The sequence below is a fragment of the Alligator mississippiensis genome, chromosome 3 (assembly GCF_030867095.1).
Source record: "Alligator mississippiensis isolate rAllMis1 chromosome 3, rAllMis1, whole genome shotgun sequence".
NCBI lineage: Eukaryota > Metazoa > Chordata > Crocodylia > Alligatoridae > Alligator > Alligator mississippiensis.
Window position 1 is genome coordinate 159,081,463 of NC_081826.1, and position 12,172 is coordinate 159,093,634.

Here is a 12,172-nt window from a genome sequence, read left to right on the forward strand (position 1 = left end):
CTGCTGCTCCCTCCACTCCAGCCGGGTCAAGTCAGACAAGCATAAAGATGGTCATAATTTAAAAAGGAACTTTCTATGTGCGTGTCAGAATTTGCCAATTCAAAATCAAAACATTTTGGAAATACTTTGATCTGGTCCAAATTCTAAAGAAAACCTTCCTGGCTGCCTACTTACTTGCCCACCTGGCTTGTTGGCAGAATTTTACCTATGTTTCCCTTTCTAGTCTAGGCTCTGTACAGAACCTAGTATTGTTGTGGTGCCTTCTGGAAGGTTGAATAGCAAACTCTTCTTCTACATGCTGTTTCCCTGGGGTGAAATACACTTTTGCGAAATACTTGCAATATGTTCTGATAGAAACAGGTTTTGTTTCATGAAAAGTCATTGAAAGACCTCTATGAAAAAAAAGGAATTTTAATTAAAGCTTTTAGCAGCAGATTTGAAATTTGGACCCATTGGAAACTAAAGACCACATACCTAATTTTTAGCAGTTCTTTCACACCCACTAGCCTGGGGGTAGAGCTGCCACCATCCAGGGACGGGCTTGATTCTAGCACGGTGTCCCCTGGGAACCACAGGCCTAGTAGCCCTTGAGGGTACTTGACTCACTTCAAGAACTTGGGATGCTTCCCTCAGTCGGAAGCACAAGTAGTGGTCTCCCTTAGTCAGCCAAACCAAGGGGACCCCAAGGCATAATCTAGACCCACTCCCAATAAGTCTCCCACGCTAGGTACAAAAGAGAACTTTATTGGTTACAAGGATTAGGTTTGGAATAGGGTACAGAGTTGAGTAGTATCAGAGAAATCCCATAGAGAGAACAGGGTGGCTGGAGTAGCCTGTGATCACACATCTGAGTTACTGCAAGCTATATATGTAGTTAGGTCTCAGGTAACTTACTCACAAGTATCATCCAGAGGCAGGTGAAGATTCCCTCTGGAGGCAGGCCATTCATCGATCATGAGTTCTGAGAGAGAGAGAGCAAGTTTCAGATGGTCCAGCTCTTCTCTCTGAGTTTTCATCATGGCTACTGCCCCTTCTCCCAGGCAGTCCTTAACTTATATAGCCCTTATGACCTCATTTACATGGTCCAATGGAGGCCAGCACCTGTTGGCTGTCAGCCAACCAATTTGAAATGCATCACTGGTTGCTGGGCAAACTGGCAGTCTCTAGCCCACCAGGGAGCCCAAGCCCTCACCCAGGTATGTGATGCCAGTCACATAGGCAGAGGGAGCAGGTTTCCCCCCTCCCTCAGGAATGTATCTAGCTCAGGTTACCTAAAGAGATACGGTAAGGTGTGTACCCTCTGCAGGGCCCATACTTGCAGATGAAGATATTAGGAAGGTAATTGCCCACGTGACTAATCAGTCCAATTGCAGAGAGGCAAATCCTGCTGCAATGGTTACACGTGTATGGCTGATAGCTGCTAAATGAAGATGTACCTTTCCTATTTCTCCTCTTCTCCTTGATGCTGGCTCTGTGCTGACATTCAAAGAGGACTGTTGCCTTTTTAATTTGGAGCCTCCAGGCATCACAATCTGCAGGCTGTGTTTTCTACAGTTCGTGATCAATACCACAGGCACAAAAGGACTTCTTCAGAGTGTCCTTGAAGCACTTAAGTGGGGCCCCTCTGTCATGTTTCCCAGTCATCAGTTCCCTGTACAGCATGGCCTTTGATTAGCGGTTGTCATCTATCTGGGCCACATGACCTGCCCACCACAGCTGAGTCTGCAGGAGAATCACCTCGATGGCCCTTTGGTCACCCTTTGGATGACCTCCATGTTGGTGACATAATCCTGCCAGTGGATCTTCAGAATGGTGTGGAGGCAGTGCTGATGGAAGCACTCAAGGATTTGTACATGGCGGTGATATAAAACCCATGACTCAGCACTGTACAGCAGGATGGAGATAACAGCTGTGTACGCCTTAAATTTGGTCTGTGCCCATAGACTGTGACTATTACAGACCTGCTTGAAGAATCTACTTTTGAGAGTCTGTTGTCTACCTTCTTGTTGATCGTGGCATCATACAAGATGACGCTCCCCAGTACCTAATTAAAGGTATGAAAAAGACATGTTACTTCAGTTATGACCTGGATGTATCTCCAGAGATGCAAAGGTGGATCCATTAAGCTGTCAGAACCTATAGTAGACAGCAGCAGATGGCCTCATTGCAAATGTTGGCTCATTAAGGGCAGATGTCTGTCTACCATTACATCTTGAAGCGCTCATTACAGGTGAGGACTTTTACGTGAAGGCAAAATAAGATCTTGACTTGCCAGCTAACATGGCTACGAAGTTATGAGCCAACTACTCAAGAAGCTTTGGGAGATTTGTAAATGTTTAAGGTCAAGAGGGACCAGTAGATCATCTACTCTGATCTACGTGCATTATAATGCACTATAATGTGCCATTATAGTTACCCAGTTACCCCCATACTGAGCCACATATATTATGTTTAGCTAAAATATATCTAATGGAAAGGAGTCCACTCTTTGAAGTCAACAGGAGATGGATAATCCACTCCTTCCCTTCATAGTTTGTTCTAATGGTTTATCACATTCACTGTTAAGAATCTTTGCCTAATTTCTGGTCTGAATTTGGCTTTTACTTCCGTATATTTATTCTTGCATGCCTGGTTATTTTTCTCAGTGCAGCTTATACTTTTTAAGTCTCTAACCATCAGCCAATTCACTTTTGTGGCTGTTTTTCTGCACCCTTTCCAATTTTTTCCTGTATCTTTTTACAGTGAGACCCAGTAGCCAGATGCAGTGTTTCAGCATCTCCCTTACCAATGCTGTACACAGCAAAAACACTTCTTTCCTCCTATTCATTGCTTTCCTATTCCTACATCTGAAGATGTCCTCAGTCCTTTTGGCTGCAACATATATCAAGTGCTCATGCTGAGTTTCTTGTCCATTATGACCCCTACATTCTTAATTTTGCTCTACTCCTCATCTAAAGAACTGCATCCTTAGTTTTTCCTTCAACTCTTCTCTACATTTACATTTGTCAATAGAACAAATCTTGACAATTCTTCCTGCATGTGCCCATTTCACTTCATGCCCAACCTGTAAACCTTTGGCCTAAGTGTTTTTTCTTTTTGGTACATTATCCATTTTGCAAGCTTTCCAGACTCCCACTATGCACTCTTCAATCTGTCCAAAATAACTACTGCCAAAATTTGGTCTGGCATTCCAGCTACATCTCGGCCCTCTCTTCCGTTCCCTTCGCTGGTTCCCACTCAGTTTCTGCTTCAAATTTAAACTTTTTATCCTAGCTTTCAAAGCTCTATAAACTAGCTCTTTCCTACTTCTTTTGATCTTCTATTCCTTTGCTTTCCCATCCATATGAGTAGACAACACTCCAGGTCCTTCTCCAAGTCTATTTGTATTACAATAACAGGGAGAGACACTAAACTGAGATGGGAGGCTATTGTGCTAGGCTTTAGACAAATGTCATGCGCTCATTCATGCAGCCCCTTAAAGCCAGAGCACTCTCCTCTAGTATGTAAGATCTTACCCCCTCATAGCCATGCTTCTCCTTAGAATATCTTTTTCCAAGCCATCTTTAATGCTTACTTCTCCGAGAACAGAAAAAAAAATTATTAAAGTGCCGAAGCAGAAATCATGGGACTAACATATCTGCTAAATTTCTGTTCAGTCACATCACTTTTCATTAAAGTCCACATCAAACCTTTGATGTTACATAAGCTTTATCGTTAAACTAGCAAGCACCAAAGTGACCACAGCAGTATGTTATAAGTCTCCATGGTTAAAAGACCATCAACCACTAGCAACTGTCAAATCTCAGATGAATTAGTTCATTATTGAAGAAATAATGCCATTTTGCCATTTTCTATTGAGTTAAATTCAAATGTTAATGTAATGAAAGGACATGAAACATATACATGGAGACTCATTAGTATGAATAATTGTTATCTTACTGACAGCAGTGGAGTTTGTTGCAATACTGGTGCAACTGTAGACAAGTTTTTCTTCAAGTACACGGGTTCCATTTTTTGGATCTTCTTTTAGATTAATTACAATCTTCCTTGCTTGTATTTGTCTTCATCTTTTCTTTTCCTTTTTTAACTGGATCCATCCAGTCACTTGCAAACTAAAGATGGAGAATGAGTTCCCATAACGCTGTCTGAATTAGGATGTTTGCACGCTGCTGGCAAATGCCTTTGAGACAGGTTAATGTGGAAACTTTACCATGAAAAGCCCTGGCAAGAGTTTAGATTATAATGGCTGCAGATTGTTCTAAAGAACTGCTTACCATTAAATATGCAGTATTTTGTGTGGTTGTGGAACTGTCTACTTAACTTGCTCATCAGTTCATGAGTGCTACTGTAAAGATGGTGGTATCATTATAAAAGGTATCTTTTTTTAAAATCACAGCTACTACATCACTATAGCACTGTCACATCTTTTTTATTTAATTTCTATAGGATATTCCAGATAACTGTAAAGAATAGGACATGAAACATAATGTCCACTTTGTGGAAATTATACATACAGTATACATATGGCAGCAACAGGATATTGTAGAAGAAGAAAACAGATTAGGAACTTGATAGATGGAAAATACTTATTGTGGAGAGAAAATCAGTAATGGAAATTCAGTAATAAAGTGAGAAAACAAAAAACAGAATAAGCTTATAAAAGGGAAAACTTGCCAGGAGAAGAGGAACTTGACTTTAAAAATGGAATAAAGAAAACTTCAGTGAAGAAAGACACATTTGTAATTTCAATACATCATTATTTACAAGACGAGATATAAATTAATCCCTTCTACTTAAAGTAATTGGTAAAGATTTATTAACCCAATTAGCCTCATGAACCAGAGCATCAGCTGGTACAAACTAGTAGTCTATCCATTGAAGTCAATAGAGCCTACCAATTTACACCAGCTGAAGGTTCAGCTGATAGTGTGCAGAATCGAGAGTGAAAAACAATTATGCCATAAATACATAGGATAGTAATGGAGATGCCAACTTTAATACAGATAAAGGGTCAGATCATCATGGGTGAGAGAGACCTTGGCTTGTGTCGGTCATAAATTTGAGATTGTGACTATGTGAGATTATGGCTAAAATAAGTGTAGGAGAGTATGGTTTTAAGCAGTAATCATAATTGTATCTGGGTTAAAGAAATCTATCTTTAATACTGAAATTGTGTTTTAAAAAAGCACCATTATTATAAAGCTAAGAAATCTCTGTCTCATTCACCCTTTAGGAAAGTGCAGCTTTTCCAAGTTGTCAACTAAATGCTTACAAGAGAAAATTAATTAGAATTGAGCTGCATGTGCCATATGAGGGCTAGATCAAAAAAAGCTGGGGAAGAACCAACATATTGGTTACTAAGAAATGTAAACCGTAACTTAACACAGTTCAAAAGAGGTGATAAAAGGTACTGTTTCTTAGTACAAGTGCAAAAATGCAGTGAAAAAATAATCTGTGATCACAATGCTTCAAAGATGAAAGAAGACTGAAAACTTCCACTGAAGGTGCCCAAAAGACCTTGAAATTTGGGATAAACACTTAATATATGTATGAATACAAATATTCTCAAGTCTTGTATATTGAAACTGATTAGTTAGCATTATCAGGCACTCCATGTGGACCAAAGTGTCTTGCTCTTTTTCATGGTAGGTTTAAAAACACATATATCTCAAATCTATTGGAGGCTGTATATAATACAGGTAAAATATACTTTAAATAATAAAATAGATATAAATAACATAGAAGCATACATTAAAAAAAGCAGGAAATAGCAAGTGTCAGGTTGTTTGAAGGAGATGCCATTGCCTATGCTGCATCCAAATAAAAAATAATAACAGAAAGGGAAACTTGTTTTCTTTTTCTAATATGGTTAGACAAGCAAAGACAATTGCACCAATGTACATGTGACTTCCGAAACATTCACTAAAAATTGCCTTTCTAATTTGAGAAGAAATATTGTTGAATAGTGATTACCAAATAGAGCCAGAAAACAAGAGAACCATAAAATCCAGCCATCTGAGAAACTTCATTATTCCACTAGTCATTCAGGGTTCATCCATTGCAATGGAAAAATCTAGCTCCTTGTCTTGCTCCCTCTCTCCCTAGCAGAATCTTCTTGTTGGGGAGTGCATGGTCATGTTGGGATAGGGAATGTTCAGCAAGAAATTGATAGCCAATATCATGATCCTGAAAGTCAGCTGTTGTAAAGAGTTATCACAATTTCAATATTACCAACTCCATCTAAAACCCTTTGAAAGGCATATCTAATTGAAGTGTTAGTGAATCTAACTGCGTAGTTCTGAGAGACTGAATTTCATAATAATTATTTTGCATTTATCTTTACAGAATATCTTTAATCTAAAGCTTGCAAAATGCTTTGCAAGCTTAAGTTTTGCTTTTCTGATCACTGTCTCCTGTATAGTCAAGAGATGTTTCTGGTTGCCATAAATTCTTTAAACAATTTTTGCCACATAGATTTCCCAAAACCAAGTTTGTAATTTCTCCCATAATAAAGAATAAGCACTTCTGCAACTGAACATTTTTTAAACTGGGTTAAAATAGGATTTGAGAAATCCCATTAAAATAGGATTTGAGAAATCTTGGCTGTAATTTGGGGAATTACTTATTAAAAATTGTGAGCAATTTGTGATTGCTGTCATGATTAGAAAGAGCACAGCTTTCTGTTAGGTTACAATCTCACTCCCTTCAAAGTCACAGAGAGACTTTACATTGAGTCTAGAGGGAATTATTGACCTTTAAGAGCCAGATTTTATTCCATGTATTAGACACATAAGTGGACTTAGTACTTACATGTGATCTGATTCCATCCTACTTGAGTCTCTGAAAATCACATACCTCTGCAAAAGGTAGATGGGTCCTCCTCCTTCTCACTATTTTTTTCTTTGACTCAGTCTTAAAGATAAGATGATGGTATTTTACAAAAGTTAGATACATGAATTTTCAGGACTTACTTAAACAAGGTGGAATAACATTGCATTTAGACACCTAAATCTTCTTCTTAAAGGACTAACAGGCAGAATATAATCTTACTCCAAATCCATATTTCCTACAATTTGGAGGGTCTATATTTACAAGTTCTGGAGAGGAAAAAGTGACAGCCTTTTATGCGGGCAACACTGGGTGTGTTTACACTGTCACAACCAAATTAAGTAGTGCCCATGTCACAAACAAGTAAAACCATTCAAAACAGTTTTTTTCTGCACTAGGTTAACTAAGGGTTAACAATAATGATAGTAACCGCTTTTTTGCTGCGCGTGTCAAAAAGAATTTATAACTGCGACACCAACATGAAATAGAACTTAGCCTTCTGTGCTGTACATAAATCATTGTAATTGGTTGGAATGACAGGGGAGTGTCCGGGAGTGTCCCTATGATAACACCCTAGCAAAGACCGCTAGATAATTGGCGATTCTAATTAAATTTATGACATGGCGAAAAGCAATTGGCTATTACACAAATAAAACCCGTCTTCACTTCCGTGAAGAACGGGAGACCTCCGCACACACACCTGAAAAATCTCTGAACGTATGCGTGAGAATAACCGACAAATTGATCACTTGTCAGTCTCCCCTGTCTCGACCCAATTCTCAGACGTAAGTCAACGACCTGCCGGCCCGATCTTTTTCTCCATTTATCTGCCCGACCGACGAACTCTTATGCAGACCGACATACGACCTACGAACCTTAAGCTGTAACTAACCAAATATCTCTGACCTCCGCTATTCACCACCTTGACGGCATAAGTAAATAATCTTGCTTTGCAACCTATAAGCGTCCGCCTAATTAATTCCACTCCAAGCATCACAAGTACCCGCCTGACGGCCTTCTAAGGCCCCGGACCCTTATCTGCCCAGGTGGGAGTCAGGGAGAGCTGCTGGCCGGCTGCCCTGGGTCCCGACATACACATGCATTAATGTGCCATTGCTACTGTGCATTGTTTAGTACCTCTAGTATTAGTGCATTAGCACAACTTTTGCCATGACACACTAATGTGCAGTAGAATTAGTCTACTGCTAATTAAGCATCTCATGTAGACGTGCCTACTGTCTCTTTAGGCATGCCTACAGTGTACTGGACAATGCTAGAGAGTACCACTGTGAAAACATGCTCCATCCAATCACACATTTCTCTCTGTGTACCACATGCCAAAACTATGTCATGTATCTGCTATTATAGCAGCACTAGTTATATCAAGGGTATAGGACATTTTTTTAAGCATCTGTCCCAGGTGGAGCAGGAGCAAGTAAATTTCAAGGTGCACTCCCTAGCCTCATCCAAAACAGTTAAGACCAGTGGGTATCAACCTGGGTGCCACAAAATCCTGTAGCACCAGTACTATTGTTGCTGCTGCTGCCACAACCAAGTGAAACTGTCCTACACACCTCTTTTTAGGAGGTGTGTGGAGCCAGATTGGGAAGTGGCTGTGGCAGGCGTGTCCACTCTTGCTGCATCCACTTCTCGGTCCCACCTACACACACCTCTGGGAAACATGATACAGTTTCACCTGGCAGTGGCAGCAGCAGTCTGGAGAGGCAGCTGGCAGCTGGTTGAGAACCACTGTTCTATGGATTTATTTCCATACTGCAGCTGTCATCACTGTGGCCAGGTGGTACTGTCTGTCCCATGTGCCTCTGTTTTCAGGAGGCATGTGTGGCACCAGACCAGAAAGCAGCTGCAGTAGGAAAAGGGGTTTCTGCCTGCATTCATTTTATTTATAAACTAGGTAAACTGAGACAGTACAACCGTAGTTCTCAACCATAGTGCTGCTTAATTTAGAAAGGTTATGGAGGGGGTGCCTTGAACCTAAAAAAAGGTTGAGAACCATTGGTGTAGACTATTATTCCTGTGGTTCCTTGTCTGTCTGTCACCATGTATTGCCCCTTGACTTACATTAATATTGGAAATTCTTTGGGGCAGGGACCATGTTTTAGTTGTTGTATAGCACCTAGCATAACATCTCCTACCCAGTCTTGTCTTCTGGTTCTAGTCTGTCTGTTTGCCAGTGGGATTCTGGTCTAGGCTTGGGTCTCCTAAATTAAATGAATAATTGCTTAATGGTCTAAGCCAATGTTTCTTAACCTGTGGGTCACGACCCAAAAGTGCGTTCCCACACACTGGGGGGTTGGGGCCTAGGGTCACGGGGCAGAGGGTCAGGAGTGAGGGGCACTGGGTTGGGACTGGCCATTGATGTTTACAAATAGGTTCTGGTAAAAAAAAGGTTGAGAACTACTGGTCTAGGCTTCAGTAGAGGATACCAGGGAAGAAAAGGTCATTTTCAGAGCAGGACTGGGGAGGACTTAAAGGGCATGTCTACAGGACACGCTTAACTGCGCAGTAGCATAATTTACTACGAAGTAAGCATGTGCGTCTACACATGCATATGCTTACTATGAAGTAAACCTTGCTAATAACAAATAAATTTGCTACCAGCAGATGCAAGTAGCAAATTAACTTTCAATTAGTAACGGTGCAGTAGCGCTCGTATAGATAACTGACCGGGAGCATATTGGCTCCCAATCTGCTGTCCACCAGGGGGTGGAAGACTGCTCCCTGCCCCAGGGAGCTGCCTGCTGCTGGGGCAGACGCTGCCACCAGAGCCTGGACAAGGACATTGTCTCCCTGCCCTGGCTGCAGGGAGCTCAGAGTTCCTTGCTCTGAGATAATGATTGGGGAGTTGGGGCTGGTCCTTATCTCCCAGCACCTGCCCTGCAGTCACAGAGCTGATGCTGGGACATAAGTGTCTCCCAGTGCCAGCCCCATGGTCATGGAGCTGGCACTGAGTGATAAGGGTCTTCCAGCCCGAGCCCCGTGACCACGGAGTTTGGGCTGGGAGGTAAGGGTCTCCTAGTGCCAGCCTCACAGTGTGGAGCTGGTTCTGGGAGCTCCCTGCTGGCAGAGGCTGGGGAGCCTGTTCCCCACCCAGCTCCATGCTTGCAGAGCTGAGCAGGGAACAGGCTTCCTAGTATCCACCCTTTGTATGGGGCGGGGGCTTGGAACTGTTCTGGTCCCAACCCCATGCACTGATCAGGTGATCAAGTCACAGGGCTTGGAAAGAGCTGCAGGGATGGGGTAGGTGCCAGCAGCACCCTGCCCCAATCTGCCGGTGGGGCAGCTAGCAGTGACCTAGCTGCTAGCTGCCCTACTGGCACATTGGGGCAGAGGGCTGGGACCTGCCCCTTCCCTGCAGCTCTTTTCAAGTCCTCTGCCCCGATTGGGGAGCGAGGGCCAGGAGCTCCCTGCTGCTGGATGCAGGGTATAATATCCCAACCCTGGCCAGGAGACAACTGTTTCCCTGCCTAAAGCTCCCCCTGCTGGCAGCAGGGCCCATTGCAGGCCTGCAGGAAGCAGGACCAGTCTGCTGCCATTAGCAACATATCTGCTCCCGCTTCCCTGCATGTGTAGATGCCTGCCTGGGAGCATTTACTCACGACTAGTTTGCTCACAAGTAAACTAATCCCAGATCAAATGCATGTGTAGAAGCACAACTAGTTTAAGATAAGCATGTTCCTCTGTACCTTTCCTTGGAATAAATGACACTACTGGATCAGTTCTCTGATGTAGAGAACTGGAGACCATAGAAGGAAGCTTTCTGAATTGGGCAAAATGAGTGCTGTGGCCAAATTTTCTACTGAAGCTGTATTTTGATAGAAATTGGATGTTTGATTGAATTAAGGTTTCCAGTGTATCTGGTTTTTATAGTAAATTTGAGGGTGACAGGGGTATTTTGTTTGCTTGTTTGTTTGCTCGGACTTTGGTGGTAGTGGTAGTGGTGGTTGGAAAACTGAAGTTTTTGGCTGATAACTAAAAAGTCCTTTCTTTGAAGGGGAATAAAAAACAATTTCTGAACAGCTCTCATGACCTGTAAATCCTTCACATAGTGAACTATCATCAACCGCCATTTTGATACCATTCCCTTACATGAGGTTTTCCTTACGAGCTTCCTAATGCTTGATAGAAAGTAGCTTGCTCTGCATCTGAAAAGTGCTTAGCATGTTTTGAGATGACTTCTTATAAATAATCAAGACCATCAGTGATTTTATACCAGTGGTTTTATAACACTTTGGCCCAGGAAAGGGTTAGAATAGCATATTTGTAATCTTCCCAGAGCTGAGAATGAAACTTATTCAGTAGCCAGAGAACACAATATCTTAAGTGGAACCATGATACTCAGGCCTTCAGTGAATAAGATCAGATGCTTGCATGTCAGTTGAATAGATTGGAAACCTCTACACTTCTTAGATACAAAGGTCCATAAAAAGTATTGTGTAAACAAAAATTTCCTGGATTTCCTCTCAAATTCATGCTGACCATATTTGTGAGAGAGGGCATCCTCAGCTCTGCAGCTGGAAGACTATTAATCAGAAATTAATGCCAGAACCTACTTGCTACAACAAATTAAGAAAGTAACTGTCATGGTTGTCCAACACAAGAATCAGATAATCAAACTCCTCAGCAGAGAACCAGATCCTCAGAAAAAAATAAACTGCACATAATATGGAAAAACAATTTGAGAGTATTTTCCAAACTGAGTCAGAATGAGTGACATTCAAATAGTGTATGGATTAAAAAAATCAATTGCATTCTCTCTTCAAAGGTCTTTGTCTACATATGTAGTATGTTGAAGTGGATTGGCAAATGTGATGAACAGAGAAGGTCTATGAGTGCTTGATTCACTAGTGTGCTACTCCAGTCTTATGTGGGTTCTGAAAAATTAAGAATACAGGTTGCCGTATTGGTCTACAGGCAAAAGGAATCAGAACTCGTGGTAGAGGTGATATCTTTTAGGCCAACTGAATATTTGCAAAAAAGGGTTTGGAGCACAGCTACAAGGAGTCTGAGCTGAAGTGTGTAAAACCTGCCTTATAGTGAGAGACCTCAAATTCTTTATCTATTTAATTTATTGAAGACAAGGTTAAGAATTCACTTGATCACTCTACGAGTCCCTATTAGGGGAAAAAAACTTCTGATGTTAGATGGCTTTTTAATCTAGCAAAAAAGACTTGATGAGATACAATGGCTAGAAGCTGAAGCTAGACAAATTAAGACTAGAAAGAAGGCTCACCACTTTTAAAGGCAGCAGTAATTGTTGCAACAGACTGCCTAAGGACAAGGTGGATTCTCCATCATTTTCAGTCTTTCAATCCAGACTGGC